This window comes from Macaca nemestrina, chromosome 5 (genome assembly GCF_043159975.1).
Source record: "Macaca nemestrina isolate mMacNem1 chromosome 5, mMacNem.hap1, whole genome shotgun sequence".
NCBI lineage: Eukaryota > Metazoa > Chordata > Mammalia > Primates > Cercopithecidae > Macaca > Macaca nemestrina.
Genome location: NC_092129.1, coordinates 7,961,174 through 7,978,257, shown reverse-complemented (window position 1 = coordinate 7,978,257; position 17,084 = coordinate 7,961,174). Strand labels below are relative to the sequence as shown.

At 45.3% G+C, this 17,084-nt stretch overlaps 1 long non-coding RNA gene across 6 annotated transcripts in view; it reads left to right on the top strand.

The window, feature by feature from the left end:
• LOC105487525 (uncharacterized) overlaps positions 1-16,744 on the top strand; it is a 40,883-nt gene extending 24,139 nt beyond the window's left edge. For 3 of the 6 annotated variants that reach the window (XR_011623270.1, XR_011623269.1, XR_011623267.1), the window contains 3 exons: positions 8,476-8,575; positions 13,978-14,160; positions 15,760-16,744. This is a non-coding gene — a long non-coding RNA (uncharacterized lncRNA). Of the gene's footprint in view, positions 1-3,542; positions 4,809-5,269; positions 5,420-5,650; positions 5,752-8,475; positions 8,576-13,977; positions 14,161-15,759 lie in introns of those variants that run through there. The other 3 variants (XR_011623266.1, XR_011623268.1, XR_011623271.1) reach the window with 2 other exon arrangements.
• Positions 16,745-17,084: the final 340 nt, after the last annotated feature.

Below are 17,084 nucleotides of genomic sequence, written 5' to 3'. Positions count from 1 at the left end.
AGTGGGGCTGAGAAACTCCCTTAAGCTCACTGTCCTGGACGTTATGTCTGAGAACTATTGGCCAGAGATTCTTACAGGGTTATTACACTAATCTAGTGGGACACCTGGGTGCTTTCACGAAAGGGACAAGATCGGTTCTCAGTGCTATCATGATGCGGTAATTTAAACAGCCCATTACACTGTTCATAGCAATTTCCCCCTTTTATACTTGAAATGGAGCTGCGGTTGGGCAAGTGTCATACATAATCAGATGTCAGAGCTATGACCAGCATTCTCCAGTGCTTGTGGCTCAGATTTATGCCTATCCCTTCGGGACTTCCCTAGTTATTACAAGAGCCCCTCTTATCTGCAGGGGATTTATTACAAGACCCCCAGATGCCTGAAACTGAGCATAGTACTGAGCCCTGTACACCCCATTTTTTCTTGTACACACATATCATACCTGTGATAAAGTTAATAAATTAAACATAGTAAGAGATTAGCAACAATAACTAAGAATAATTACAGCAATGTAAAAATTATGTGAATGTGGTCTCTCTCTCTCAAGAAATACTTACCTTTCTTCTGATGATATGAGATGATAAAATGCCTACCTGATGAGAGGAAGTGAGTGAATGACATGGACATTGTGATATCGCTTTAGGACGCTATTGACTTTCCGATGAAACCTCAGGAGAAGGATCATCTGCTTCAGGTGGCCCTGGATCCTGGAGCCTGGGTAATGACGACATTGATGGTTGGATGTTGGAAGTGGACGATGTTGAAGGTTAATGGGCAGGTAGCCTCTCCACCTTGGATAAGCTGGACAAAGCGATGACTCACATTGCAAGCAGGATGGAGCAGGACTGTATTAGCGTTCTCTAGAGGGACAGAACTAATAGAATAGATGTATATATGAAAGGGAGTTTATTAAAGAGAATTGACTTGCACAATCACAAGCTGAAATCCCACGATAGGCCGTCTGCAAGCTGAGGAGCAAGGAAGCCAGTGGTTAACTAATCTGAGTCCAAAACCTAAAAAGTAGGGAAGCTGACAGTGCAGCCTTCAGTCTGTGGCCAAAGGCCCGATGGCTCCTGGCAAACCACTGGTGTAAGTCCAAGACTCCAAAAGCTGAAGAACTTGGAGTCTGATGTTCAAGGGCATGAAGCATCCAGCATGGGAGAAAGATGAAGGCCAGAGACTCAGCAAGTCTAGTCTTTCCAATTTCTTCTGCCTGCTTTATTCTGGCCATGCTGGCAGCTGATTAGATGGTGCCCACCCAGACTGAGGGTGAGTCTGTCTCTCCCAGTCCACCGACTCAAATGTTAATCTCCTTTGGCAACACCTTCACACACATACCCAGGAACAATACTTTGCATCCTTCAGTCCAATCAAGTTGACACTCAGTATTAATCATCACCGGGACTGTGTTTCATGATGCTACTCAGAATGGTACAAAATCGAACACTTATGAATTATTTTAGAAATTTTCGTTTAATATTTTCAGACAACAGTTGACTGTGTGTAACTGAAACTGCAGAAAATGAAACCACAGATAAAGAGGACTACTGTATGTAATACCTAAGGTCATAATCATGTCTTAATCTATGGGACAAGTGAGAGGCAACTTGGTGATGTGGTGTGTGAGGCTTAGGTAAGACCCATCCCTTAATGTCTGTCTTACATGTCTACGGTCAATGCCAGAAATCCATTCAGTGTATCATTTCTCTAGGCATATAGTGAATGAATTAATAACTGCATTCATTAAACTAACATTATGTGTCTTTTCCTGCACACAGTACTAGTAAAGAAAGTGGGGAGATAGAGAGGGGAGAGAGAAAAATGGCCTAGGGACCGTGGTGTGTGCTTGTAGTCCCTGCTACTTGGGGAGCTGAGGCAGGAAGATTGCTTAAGCCCAGGAGTTTGAGTCTAGCCTGGGCAACTTAGTGAGACCCATCTCGAAAAAAAAAGAAAAGAATTTTAAAAAGTACAGCTTCTATGTAAGAAAACAAAAACTACATAGGAGAAGTAAGTTCTAGTTTTTTATACCACTGTAGGATAACTGTAATTAAGAATGCATAGTTTCAAATAGCTAGAAGGAGGATATTGAATGTTCTCAACACAAGGAAGTGATAAATGTTTGAGATGATATGCTGATTTCCCAGATCTGATCACTATAGATTGTATGTATCTGGACATCACTATGTACTCTGTAAATATATACAATTTTTATGCATCAATTAAATAAAATAGAAAAAGTAAAATGTTTAAGATGCAATTTCTTCCCTCATGAAATCAGCAACTCAGTATATACATAGTCATAGGAGGATGAAAAAAATTTAGGGCCTGAAGGAACAACTTGAAATAGTAGGTATAGGTAGAATGCAGAGGGCCTTACGGGGAGAATCTTGGGATGTCGGTTTTGAAGGGCAGATTGCAGCCAGATAACGAAGAGTCTCACATGCCCTATCAGCCAGAGCCTGGTTAGGGAGCGAGGACCACACTAGGTGTTTCAAAGAAGGACTTTCATATGGGGGGTTGATCTCGTAGGCATTGCCATGAAAGGGCCAGAAGAGAACACTGAGGTAACCCTGACAGCTGCAGGTGCCACCTTGAGGTCTGGGAGAGCAAGGGGAGAGATGGGGTTTTCAGAACCTGGAACTTGGAGAGAGGACTTTATAGAGGGGGGACACAGGTTTCCAAGGAAGGGTTATGACCCAGCTGCTTGTAGGACTCTGAGGAACTCAGCTAGACTGTTTCTGTGAACACAGAAAGAAAGTGGAAGCTGGAACCTTTGGTCACTGCTGGACTAAAGTGCCCCTGCGGGGGTGATGCTGACAGGAAGCAAAGAGAAGGAAGGAACCTCCTTCTCCACCCACTTGATTTAGCGTTTCCTTCTAGTGTCTTCTAGTTACTTGGCAGAACCTAGTTCTGCCAGTTGGAGGCAGCTGGCAAGGGGGCCTGGGAAGTGCAGTATACAGAGCCACCGCCCAGTGTCACAGAAGGGTTTACAAGGGTGCATTTGGAGCTGAGAGCCAATAGCAAAGTAACCAGGTCCCTGGTGATAGGAAAGACTGACAAACCTATTTTGTAGGAAATGGGATTCATCAGCCATTTTAAGCAAGGGTGAGCCATGAGCTTGGCACAGATGCAGAGGTCACATTGATTGAGGGATGAGACCCTAAGGTAGGGAGGCTAGTTAGGAAGCTGTGGCAGGTTGCATTTTCCAGCACCTGCTATCTCCCATCCCATTCACTCTTCTTCCATTGTAGCTTTCTCACTTCTCCAAATGAAAGGTGACGTCTATTCACCCTCCTGTTGAACTGGGCAGGGTTACGACTAGAGTGGAAGAGACGCTGTAGGGCTTATGTGATTAGGCAATGAAAGGCTCTATACCTTTTTGCCAGTGTTCCTTAAGTTGCTTCCTTTCAGAACCAGCCACCTTGCTGGGAGGAAGCCCAAGTAGCCATAGAAAAGAGTAGGTCTGGCGTTCCATCTGATAGCCAGGGTCAACCTTCAATAAAAATTAAAAAAATTTTAAAAAATGAACATAGCACATAATGAGTTTGCTTCTGGATGGGTGGTATTAAGAGGTGTATGTGGTGGGAATTGTGTTAACTGTTTGGGGACATGGGTCTAGAGCTTGGTGGAGAGGCAGGGTGTGAATATGGGGGTCATCGTGGACAGAAGGCAAATGAGCTCTCCTTGGAAAGAAGAGTAGAATGAGGAGAAAGGGATCAAGGACAGAACTGCGGGGGAATCTGACATTGAAAAAGGCAAGGGAGAAGCAGAGAATTAAGAGGAGAACCAGAAAGTTATCTTGCTGAAATCACTGATGAAGAGAATTTCAGAAAGGATGGAGTTGTGGTGCTGAATTCTGCAATCAAGTGGCTAGAAGAACTGGAAAGAGTTCATGTATTAGCTTCCCAGGGCTGCTGTAAAAAGTACCACAAAATGGGTGGCTTAGAGCAACAATAATTTGTTCTCTCATTGATGTGGAGGCTAGAAGTCTGCAATCAAAGTGTTGGCAGGACCTTGTTCCCTCTGGAGACTCTTAGGAAGAATTTGTCCTTGCCTCTCTAGCTTCTGGTGGTGACATCAGACCTTGGTGTTCCTTGGCTTGCAGATGTGTCACTCCAGTCACTGTCTTCATTGTCCATTGTGGTCTCCCTGTGTGTTTCTCAGTGTCTCTTCTTTTTTTATAAAAACACCAGTCAGATTAGATTAGGGCCTACCCTAATGACCTCATATTAACTTGATGACATCTGCAAAGACCCTAATTCCAGATAACCTCAAATTCACAGGCATGGGGTGGATGTTAATGTCTGGGAGACACTCTTTAGCCCAGTACAGGCTATCTTTGAAGATTGTTACAGAGAGAGTGGTCTCCATGAGTGGTGTGGGCAGATGTAGGTAGCATTGATGAGAGGGGTAGGAGATGGAGCACGTGGACAGCTCTTTGAAGCACCTGGCCAGGGTAGAGGAGAGTGGAGGTGGCATGCTAGAGAGACAGGTAGAGGTTTTTCTTTTTTCTTTCTGGATGGGAGCAACTGGGGCAAGTTTATAGGCTGGGGCAAGGATCCAGTTGACAGAGAAAGAATCATGGTTTGAGTTAGGAGAATGTCAATGGGTGGAGTCTGGTCTGGCAGAAGAAGGATATTGTGGGATCTCATTCAAGGTTGGAGTTCATCCAGAAGGAGGAGGACCCACAGCCCTGGATGGAGACGTCAGCCTGAGTGCTGTGCTGCCACAGACCCAGGAGCAGATGGGGCCGGATAGGCTGCAGTCACAAAGGAGCTGCCCTTTTTTTTGCCTTCTCCGTGGTCTAGGTCTGTTTCATTGTTCTCTTATTTTTGAAGGTAGCTATGAAAACATATTCCTGCCATCTGGCTCTTCAAAGGCATTGCAGGTCGCTGGCTTGTTCCAGAGGCCACGATGAAGCAGTCAGTGCCACTTCCAGGGCTGGGATCAGCTCTGCTAACAATAGGCACCCCCGGTTCCTGTGGGAGGCACTTCCCCTGCACACAGAGAAGAACTGGGGAAAAAGATGGAGAGGACAAAGCTGAGGCCCCATAACATCGTGAAACGAGTGGACTAATGTCAGGCCCAGAGCTTTATTTATTTGGGGGTGGGGTCATGAATCCAGAGTCCTTTTGAGAGGAGGTGGAGGAATTTCACATGAGTAACTGTTGGCATGGATCATTTCTGTTGGCATGAATCGTTTCTGTGCTCTGAGCACCATGGGCTGAGGTTTCCCATGAAGCACACTTTCTGTTGATTTTTCTTTCAGGATGGTGGCGTTGGAGGGTTCTGAGGGAGTCCATTTTCTCACCCCTTCTGAATTCTGAACCTGTGGAAAAAGATACAGAGAATTCAGAGAGGGGTCAAATTTGCTCTTGGCTGGAAAAACTGGATTCAACGGCTTGTTTGTGAAGCCCAAGTGAGCGCCCTACTCCCTTTCTCCTGAGTTGAACTTCCCAGCTGAGCCTGTGGGCCCAGCAGATGGGCAGGGCCTGCTGTCCAGGGTATGTGGCCTGAGGGGACAGGCAGCTCGAGAGAAAGCCTAGGAGAGCTGCTTCCCCAACTCCCAGAGGAATGAGGACCGGGGTTGTGGGGTGGTTGTGGGATGCGTATTGTCCCATCTCATGCTAATCTTCTTTACTGTCCTCAGGGAAAAGCTAAAGAGATGAGGAAAGGCAGCTGCTTCTTCCTCCACCCTCCTGAGAAGGCGGCAGTGTTGGTGGATGTTCTGATCTCGTGGGTGGCAGGGAGGTAGGAGAGGGTGCTCTCCTTCAAACACTTTTTCTTGAATACACATCATGAGATAGCTTCCATGGGGCAGCTTATTACTCTAGGTAAAATCAGTGACCTGTGCAAGACTTCATCTTCTTGGGAGAAAGTACAAGAGAGGGAGAACCCCTGGGGTGCAGAGCCAGACAGCTGCTTTCCTTTCTGGGTTTGCTCTATCCTGGGCAATGGGGTCTTCAGCAATTTCCTCAAACCTCCCAGGGGCCACAGATCCACAGTCTTTAAAACAAAGGTGAGAGAACTTTGTTTAGGAAACATGTATGACTAAAGAAAGGCTCACTAAGTCAGTCAGGACAGGCTGAAAAACTGACAGTGGTTCTTCAAATGAAGCAGAGATTGGCTGCTGAGGGCCTGTGGCTCAGTGCGCTGTGCAGTGGATACAGCTGTGGGAGTGGTCCGCTGTCCTGTGTGTGCTTCTTACAGGTGGGGGGAATACTTGCCCCAAACCCCCACTGCAGGGTGCTCGTATTTCCTTGATTCTCCTGAACCATACTGGACTCAAATATTTTTCCCTTACACGTCCCAGATTTTAGTCTGGGAAATATCGTAATGATTTCTAAAGCCAAAGATAAGGTGAGCTTATGAAAAGAATGGGATTTCTTAGGAGAAGAGACTGCCTTGGAGAGTTTCCCTATTCCTGGAGAATTAATTAGCTGAGGCCCATCTCCTCACTCTTCTGTGAATGCATCATGTCTATCCGCTCCTTTCTGTGAGCTCATGTTGCTTTCTTTGTCTGAAGTGGCTTCCTTCCTCTCCACTTGTCTCCTCCCAGCCTGACATTACAAGTGCACATTCTGCCTCATCCACAAAGTTCCACTTGAGGATTCCAGCGCTCCACAATAGCTCCTCTACTTCTCCAGTCTCCTAAAGCACTTACAATCTGTACCATGTAATTTAGAAGTTCATTATATCCCGTCTTATTTTGTTCTCTAAGTGTTCATTGTGCTGGTCTTGTCTTTTTGTTGAATATAGCATTTTTTGAGAGCAAGGTCTGTTTTCCTGAGTGTGTGGACTTCTTGTGTTTCCACAGCTGGGATCTACTTCCCAACCTTGAGGAGCATATAATCTGGTAGAGGATGAACCTATGAATTTATCACTTGACCAAATATGGTAAAACTGGTAGGCAATTGTGAGCCATCCACCATGGGAATTTGGGAGGAAGGAGACTGACTTTAGGCTGGGGGGTTAGGTCCATACCTCCTCAGAGAGGAAAACAGCAGTGCAGTGGTGGCTTAGGGATTACATAGCAATAGTGCTGACTTTTAAAGACTGAGATGGATGTTGAGTGAGGAAAAGAGGTTATCCTATGGAGAAGAAATTGCATGTGTAAAGATCTGGGGCATGTGTTTGGGGAATAGTGAGTAGTGTATTTTGACTGATGAATAGTTTACATTTGGTAGGAGGTAAGGCTGGATATGATCAGAGCTGTACTTTGGGAAGATTAGTATGACATGAGGTTTAGAACATCCTGGAGGTAGAGATAGTAGTTACAAAGCAACTACAACAGCCCAGGTAAGAGATAGAATGGCTTCAAGTAGGTGGTAGAAGTGAAAATAGAAAGGGACAAGTGGTAGCCACTTACGAAAACGGAGTTGAGAAAATGATAAGTTCAGTGTGCAGTGGAAGCTGAGAGGAGTTTCAAGAAGGGCAGGAGTAAGTGAACTGTGTCTATTGCTGCAGAAAGGGTAAGAAATTTGCATCTGGTTGTTAGATGGTTAGTAGCAGGTCATACCTTGGTGGAACCATATGCAGATATGAACACAAAGAAGGTGATAACAATTTCCACTTGACCTTTGCAGTGATCATCTCATTTGCTGTGAAATTTCATGTCATAATTGTTATTTGATGCATAAGAAGTGACTTCTATAATTAGTGTCTTAAAGTATCATCTTTTTATGTCTCACAGTTTTGTGGATCAGGAATTTGGGCGGGCACTGGCCCACGATTCTTCTGCTTCACATGGAGTTTGACAGGGATCACTTTGTGGCCATTGGCAAGTGGGCTGGTCCGGAGGGTTCAAGATGGCTTTACCCATGCCCCTGTGGAAGAGTCTGCTGGGAGGCTGGGCTCGTTTAGGCTCCTCCCCTTATCAGTACACATCAATCCTTGGGAGCCACGCAGACCCTTCTTTAACTTTAGCTCTTTGAGAGGCTGTCTGGAGCTCTGGAAGCCATCTTTTTAACAGAGAAGTTCTTTGAGGCATGCCTTGAACATCCCTTGCAGGACTTTCGTCTGTCTGAAATGACCCGTGAGACACCACCTTAGACCTTCTGAAGACCTAACAAAGAATCTTGCAATAACGTCTTGGATTTGATCTTTGCCCTGGAACTCGTTTTTCCTTTGAGAATCTTTTGCTGGGAGAGACTAAGGATAAGAAAGTTTTATTTTCAAACCTAGCAAGTCCTGGCTGCTTTATATTTCTTCTACATTCTGTTTATAAAAACCAACAGTTCCTTTTTTGGTTCATCTTTGTTTTGAATTTTATCATTGACATCCAGGAGTTGAGTTCTGTATGCTACCCCACTGGAAGCTCCTAGGCCTAATTCAGGAATTCATAGTTGTACCTTCTGTTTTCCATGTTATGTCAAGGGATGGGTTCATTAAACTCTTTGCTGTCACATAGCATGGACTGTCTGTACTCCAGTCTCTAATAACAACTTCTCACTGTCCCTCCTTCCCCATTAACAGATGTCTTGAGGCCTTCCAGACCTTGCTCCACCTCTACCACCAGGTCTCCAGTCCTGAGCCACATGTTGTCATTTTTGTCTCAGAAGCACCCCTCTTCCAGGTAACCAGTGTTTTTTTTTTTTTCCTGGTAACCTATTGCTGCATAACTACCCCAAAAATTAGTGACTGAAAGCACATGCAATTTGACTGTGTTTTGTAATTTGGAAAATGAGGAATTTGAACAAGACTCAGCTGGATGATTCTTTAATTCCATGTTGTATTAACTGAGGTCACCTAGTGCTGGGGACTGAACATTTGTGTCCCCTCAAAATTCATACCTTGAAATCCTCACTGCCAGTGTGATGGTGTTAGGAGGTGGAGTATATGGGAGGTGATTAGGTCGTGAGGATGGAGCCCTTATGAATGGGATTATTTCCTTATAAGGAGAGACACAAGTGCTTGCTCTCCCTTTCTACTTTCTGCACCTGCGAGGATACAATGAGAAGGTACCCATCTGCAAACCAGGAAGCGAGTCCTTACCAGACACCGAATCTGCTGATGCTTGGATCTTGGACTTCCCAGCCCCCAGAACTGTGAGAAATAAATGTTTGTTGGTTAAGCCACCCTGTCTGTGGTCTTCTGTTTTAGCAGCATGTATGGACTCAGACACCTGGGATTTTTCTGCTAGTAGCTAGGCTGGCCTGGGGGTTCAAGAAGGCTTCTCTCAGAGCCCCTGCACTCTGGTAGGGATAGGAAGCCTGGGCTCAGCTGATACCTCATCTTCCCCATGTCATCTCAGGACCTCCCCATAGCCTCTAAGGTGGGACTGTCAGACCTCTTACCTGGCAGCGCAGGGCTCCAGGGGACCAAGGTGGAAGCTGCCAGTCCTTTTGAAGCCTATGGACTGGCCTACAGTCACTTCACCATACCCTGTTAGTCAAAGCTAAATAGTCACACAGGAAGTCCATAAAATGCACTCTAACTAGACTACAAAGCCTCCTCTAAGCTGTCATTTCTCTAGGATAATCAATCTGTATGCTTCACTCAGTGAGTTAAGAGCAATTTACAAAATGCCTGCTATGTGTTAAACACTGACAAAATACATATTTGCTGATAATTTTTATGATTAGTCAGCTTGAATGATGAGTTATATAGAAGACTAAAGAGATTATTATAGTCTCCTTTTCTTTTGTCCCTCAAAAGTTTAAACTTATTAAATTACTACCTAGAAAAATGCCCACACCCAGCAGTCTATATCTTATCAATGTTTTCTTTCTTTCCTTTTTTTTTTTTTTTTGAGGCAGTCTCATTCTGTCGCCTAGGCTGGAGTGCAGTGGTGCACTCTCACCTCACTGCAACCTCTGCCTCCTGGAGTGATTCTCATGCCTCAGCTTCCCAAGTAGCTGAGAACCATGCCTGGATAATTTCTGTATTTTTAGGAGAGGCAGGGTTTTGCCATGTTGGCCAGGCTGGTCTCGAACTCCTGGCCTCAAGTGATCTGCCTGCCTCAGCCTCCCAAAGTGTAGGGATGACAGGCGTGAGCCACTGCACCTGGCCGGCAATTTTTTCTTTCTTTTGTGTGTTTATAATATTTAAAGTACCAGTCAAAAGTACCTGGTTTCCATAGTGATGAGTAATTGGGATATAATTACTGGGCCATAGACTAGCCCAAAATCCCTGTGGGAGGGGATATAGTCTCCCCTTATAGGGAAGTGCATCACAGAACACGTGGCCATGTTTAATCTGTAGTAACTCATCATTCAAGATGACCAATCTTAAAAATTATCAACGAGTTCATTTTGCCAGTGTTTAGCACATAGAAGGCATTTCGTAAATACCTCTGAACTTCCCAAGTGAAGCACACGGATGGATTCTCCAAGAACAACGACGGAGCTTAGAGGGGGCTTTGTAGTCTAGTTAGAGTCATGGCGTTTTATGGCTTTCTCTATGAATTTGAGCAACTCTCCCAACCTCACTCGGCCTCAGTTTTATTTGTAAAACATAATAAATATTCTATTATGTATCATGTAAAATGATTCTATTATGTACCACATAAAAATCTTCAAGAAAAGGGAGACTCTGTAGACTGTAAATGTTTAATATTCAGTATATGTGTAGTGATTAAGCAAAGAGCTTTGGGGTGAGACCACCCAGAATTTGACCTTAGCTCCACCGTTGACTTGTACACGTCACCCTGGTCAGCCCACTCTTTGCTCCCTTTGAGCCCCGTTTCCATTGACTGGAATATTGATGTTATAGTTCCTCTTTCATGTAGTCCATGAAGCACAGTAGACTCAGTGTGTGGTGCTATTATTTTTGTTGTAGTTGTTACCATTTTGTGCTCTGAGAATAGAACGCAAGGCTAAAATATGTGTGCACCACACCTTTGGATTTGTGTGGACGAGTCAGTGGTGTCCTGAATGAGGGGTTGTCTGTTAGAGGCACTCCGCTGTGGCAGGAGCAGCTTCAGAAACAGGGCAGGCTAAGGACAATAGTTAGAAAATGTTATCCCAAGTCAAGTCTGTTTGCTGCCATGTGTCAGCAAATCTCATGATGAAAAATACCCACATTTAAAAATTATTTATTCCGTAGTGATTTGATTTCTAATGAGCTAGATTGTTGCTCTCTGTTAAGTACTAGATTTTGCAGTTATGTCCGAAGTCCACGTCAGTGACATTAGTTAATCCTCAGTGGATGTGCCTTTAGTAATCAATTGGCGTTTAATTAACATGCAAAAACTTCCCTGTGAAACCTAAATTAAATATGTAGTAAGTCTCTTTGAGATAAGTTAGGGGTGTTGTCAGGACATTTCATAGAGCACAGGCCTCCATGCTGTATTATTAACTTGAATTCTAGAGTTCTGAATACCCACATGAAGACACCAAGTGAGGACTTTGGCAAAGGGTGGAGAGGTATTTTAGTGCGATCCTTAATGTCAGAGTCTCATCTCCCACTTGTCTTTCTCTTATTAATTCTCAAAACACTAAGCAGCCAGTTCTCAAAGAGGGCCCTAAGCCAGCAGCATCTATAGCACCTGTTAGAACTACAGGCTCTCGGGCCCCTCCCAGACCCACTGACTCAGACACTCTGGGGGTGCCCCCCACCAGCCTGCATATTCATAAGCCTCCAGGCGAGTCTGATCCTTGGCAGTTTAAACCAAGGAACTAGGGTCTGTTATCAGGATAGGGGATCCGATGAATACAAACCATGTCTCAGAAGCTTACATTCATTAAGCACCGCCTGGAAAAATGTCTACACCCAGAAAGCTGTGTCTCCTTTTCTTTCTTTTGTGTCTTTATTATATTTAGAGTATCAATCAAAAATACCTGGTTCCCATAGTGATGAGCAATTAGGATATAAATGCATGAGTATGGATATAAATTCTGAAATCCTTGCAGGAGTTTAATATTTGCTTTACATTTAATAGGAAAAGAATGCCATTGTTTTCTGCCTGGGTTGCATTTTTTTCCTCTCCTTTTACAAATTGGTTTAGCCACATCCTTTACTTTATTTGCTCCTCTCTCCCATAACTCTAGAATTCAGGTACATTAGAAGCTATCCATAAACCCCAGTGAGGACATGTGATAAATTTAAGCTGGAGCATTTAAAACGAGCTGGGAGAGTAGAGAGAGAAGTAAAAGCAGCCATTTGTGATGTGGGTGGCAGTTTTTAAAAAGTGTCTGTGGAGGGCTAGCGTCTTGGCATGAGGAAAGAGGCATTCCTCAGTGTTGTCCACAGAACAGACATTCCCGTGACAGGTGTGATCTTCAGGCGGAGTGGTGCTCATCCTCAGGCTTACGCAGCACACCTGTTGGTGCAGAATGGTGGGAGAAATGTTTCCCCAAAGGACAGAATGCGGACGGCTGGACAGAAACCACTGCGGGAAGATTCCTGGGAGGAATTCCACAACGTTTTCTCTGGCAAATAGGACAGAGGAGGCAGAAAAGCAAACCGGATCTCACTCCAAGTCTTTATGGACACAGATGGAAAGGAGAGCAGGAGGAAATCACAGGTCACATGGTGGGAGACACGGTGTAGCTGAGGAACCTAGTCATATTTAGGTGTGACAAAGGACTTGCACTGTTTGCCAGACAAACAGTGCCCCCCTCTCCGCCCCACAGGACTGTAATTCCACTAGTGACACTGATCCCGTTTCCAAAAGAAGCAAAACTCTTCTGCTATAAGATTCTTTATTTGTAAGAATTTCCCCGGCTCAGTGCTTCCCCTTAGCTTTTTCCTTTTTCATCTCTAAGAGGTTATCACTTCTCAAAAACAAGAGCGCTTTGCCACTTCTCTAGTAGCAAGGTGTGAAAACATGCTCTGAAGTGCCTACTTCTTCCAGCTGCACTGCTGCAGATGACCGCCTGAGGGATGGAGATGTTCTGGGCTCAGGGTAGTCAGAGCTATGGACCCTTCTCCAAAGCTGTGCATGAGGGACGTAGGTTGGCATAAGACGCTATACAGAAAACCTGTCATCTAGTTTATTCATGCGATGGAAAACCTCCGTTGGGGCATATTATCATAGAAAGGAAGAGGGTCTATTCTTTCCACCGCAAGCAATGGAGAATGTCCCATATCAAAAATAAGTTTGCAGCCAAGGTGGCCTTCATTGGTAACGGTTCTGTAGTTGGCAATGGTAGGTATTTTCCTTGCCCTGGAACACAGTCAAGAGAGGAGAGTGTGCGAAGCCAGGGACTTAGGACAGGAGGTAAGGCGATGAGTCATTTTGGTTTCTCAGAGCTGACCTCTGTTGTATTTTTATTTGGGGGTTCAGTCTCTGGCTTGAGGGTCTCTTCAGAAAGGAGAGCTTACTTACATCATAGAAGGAGGAATGGAGACCTCTCCCTTCTTCCACGGCCAGCTGGAGCCCCGGGTATTGCGTGTCCAGCTGTGGGTGGCATGATGGCATGTTTGTTGACCATGTCGGACCTCATTCTGTACTGAGAACTTATTGGACTAGGAGTTGTGAAACCAGATGTCTTGTTATTTGCTTAGACTTGCTGTTTTTTTTCCCCCCCCATATCCACAAAATGAGAATGCTGGGCTTTTAATATAATAAGGATTGAAAAATGATTATAAAATACAAGGCAAAAAGATCCATGCTATTAAATACAATGTTTACTGAGTAGTATTTTGAGATTCGTTTTATGTGCCATGCTACTTTACAAATATTCTTGTAATATTTTAATACAGCAATTTATCTTTGTAATCAGATCTTGAAAGGAGAAGCCCCTATAGCTAATCTTTCTCAGATCGCCTTAATTTATTAGTGGATAACTATACTTAGGCCTCTTTCTAGAACCTTAGTGAAGTTTGACATGCACTATTTTTAGACATTATGGGCTCTCTTACTGAGAAGCTCCACAGGGAACAGTGTAGGCAGATGTACCCCAGGGGCCCTGGCAATAAATACCTCTGGGTGCATGACCTGGGGTCACCAAAACTGCCTTCTACCCAGCAACAGCAGAAGGGAGACCCAGGTTGGCAGCTGGAGTGACTGACAGTGATTTCCCTTCCGTTCAGTGATGAGCCCACTATGAAGAAAGGGCACGAAGCTGGTTCCTCTCTCCCTGTCCTGGGAATGGTGCCTGCCCGTGATGGTATCCTCAGGTCCCCATCTCTGCTCCAGCAAGATGTCTCAGGGGACGTCTATGCATTCAGCCAGGTGACCACTAGAAGAAAATGTTCTCCAGGACCACCTAAGAGGTAACCCTATGTTGGAAACACTGAGGAGAGAGGTCGGGGTGGCTGATAGGGTGGGGAGACACCACGTGTCTGACCGTACCCTCCCCCAAGACCCTCGGGGCATCCTGGGGAGACCAGCAGGTTGGAAGTCCTACCCTTTGAAATCTTTAAACAGGAACCTTTGAAGGAAGCTTTTGATTGTTAGTAACATCCTGACTTGCTCCCCCCATGTGACAGGCTCCCCTTTGTGTGTGGCCCCTCTTGAGTTCACATCCTTCGTAAGGAGTAGCTTTACCTCCCTTCCTGTAGGAGAGGAAGCCAGGGCTGCGGCCCCAGGGAGGGAGGGGAGGCAGCCGCTTCTCTCTTCAGTGCAGTTCATTCCAGTTGGGCTCTGACTGTGGCCAGGCAGGGAAGGGGTACAGGATGGAAGGCAGCATTGGGTACTTAGGCAGCTCAGTCAATGGAGCCTCCAAATCTCCTCATCCCCTGCCAACCCTGGGCTCTTCCCAGCTGGATCTGGGCAGCCCGGGGCAGAACCCAGAGTCCAGGGCCACTGGTTCTCCTTGCCAGGTCCCAGGACCCAGTCCTGTTGAAATAACAGAGTTGATGGGAGTGCTCTTTGCTGGGCACGAAGCACAGGCTTTAAAGGGCTGCCCATTCGCCACCACCCTGGATATTCCCTGAAGGCTGTGGGCGCTTCATAGCTCCTCAGCACACCCACAAACAGACACTAGAGGTTAGGGAAGGTCAATGCCACCTTCAACAGGCTGTTGACACTTAGCAGCATTTTGGAGACCAGCCTAAATCAGTGGTTCCTGAGCATCCTTATCTGCTCAGAAAGCTGATTTTGAGCCAGATTAGCTATATGAGTCCCTCTCCTTTCAATATTTGATTATGAATATAAAATGCCTTCTTAAAATCTTATAGAACGTTCATAAACTAGCATGGCACATAAAATGAAGCCAAAATAATACTCATAGTAAACCTTGTACTTAAATAGCTCAGATATTTTTTTCTTGAATTTTGTAATGATTTTCCAGTGTTGTTTATGTAACGGCCCGACATTCATGCTCATAGATATGGGAAGAAAGTCGGCAAGACTAAGTTTTGGAGACTAGTCTAAACCCGAGTGTGGATCTGGGTCATCTGGAAATCAACAGGCAAAATCCTTGGCTGCACTCAGGCCTGTAGCTGCGGACTCTCAGCCCAGGAGCCTGTGTGTTTGACAGGCACCCTGTGTCATTCCCAGGCATCCTGCTCTGCATTGATATGGAGGAGCACTGGAGGTTAGAAACCTCTGGAAAGAGAGGAGATTGCAGTGAAACCTCAGGGTCCTGATTGTAGCCGGAGGTGCTTTATGAGTTTTACTTACTTCCTCATCTCTCCACTCCTGGTTACTTTTTGGATTTCCTGTTCCATTTCCTGCTTTCATAGAAGCCTAATTTTTAGTATTAAAATTTCAGTCAGCTGAAGAAAGGCAATCTGTCTTCTCCTTCACACAGTTTATGTCTTGAAGGATTTCTCTAATCTATTCCAGCAGCGAGTTAAGGGAAAGTTTTATTTAACCCCTGCACCAATGCCTACAATTGCCACTTGCCAACATTTCATTACTTCTTGCAGAATGTAAGTGCTTGTGTCTAAAAATGAAACATTCTGGAGATCAGAGCCCTTCATGACACCAGCTCTCCGCTGTGCCTGTGGGCACCTGATGTTGGATACTGGATGATATTGCAGAGCGACGGAGCATCTGTGTGGAGGTGCAGAATCAGGAATGGTCTGATGAACAAGATTCGCCACCGTTCTCGTTTGCAAGGGGGCAGCACCTGATGGAGGAAACAGGGGTCCTTTTCAGTTCTTATAGTCTTCACTGACAGGCCACAGAAGGATAGGGTCCCTTTTGCCTTTTCCTTGGTGATGCTTAAGTCTGGCTCACATGCTTTTGTGTGTTCTTTTAGAAACTATCAACCTACTGCACACAAAATATGTGTACTTGGATGGTGTTTGATATGGTGTGGATGCTCAGGTTAAAAAAAAAATAGTCATAACCAGTTCTGGAAAGGAAGGAATGAAGAGAAAGGTTGTAACTTGCTGGGTGGGTCTAGAACACTCCACACCCATCCCCCAGAATGAAATCAGCTTTCCAAGTCATCTGTTTGGGCGGGAGTTTCCAGCCAGTTAGAACTCTCTGTCCTCCCTTCCAGTCTTTTAGGGAACACTGTATTTTGAAAGCCAGATGAGAAGGCAGATGTTTTTCTCATCTCCACCCACACCCACATTGTTGTTTGCCGAGTAAACCGGGTTGGGACACAAATCCTGCAGAAGGGCTGCCGCTGGGGGCGCTGGAGGCTTCCAGCCCGGGTCAGCGCGGCCAGGACCCTGGGTGACGCACCTGTTATCAATTAACTGTCCAGGCTGAACTTGGGAATGAAGGCCAGAACAGGCATGGGAGGCCGATCCTCCAGCTAAACTTTGACTTCAAGGTCAAGGAAGGATTTGAAAGGGTGGGAAGAAAAATATTGTACATTGGTTGGGTGAATAATATTTATTAAATTTAGAGCCATTTGTACTCACCAGTTCTGCATTTTGTAGTATTTTTGAAGCAAACACAACTCATTTTCTGGCAGGGAACTGATGCTTAGAATTGGAAAAACAAAGTATTAAGTAGAACTGGCATCAGACCCCATGGACGAGGGACGGATTTCAAAACTTCTCAGCCAGCCATCCCTCCGTGCACGTTATGAATCTGGAGACCCAGGGATCCCATGTGAGAGTGCTGGGGAAGTGGAACGTTGCAGGCCTCCCGAAACACAGCTGCCCAGTGCCTGCCCACATCCTCCTTTGCAGCTTGGGGTGACCTGTAGCTGAGAAGCTACGCTGGCGCTCAATTTCCCCTTTTCAGCTGCGTACAAAGATAGGCCCTTGAACGGTGGCCTTGTCACAGCACG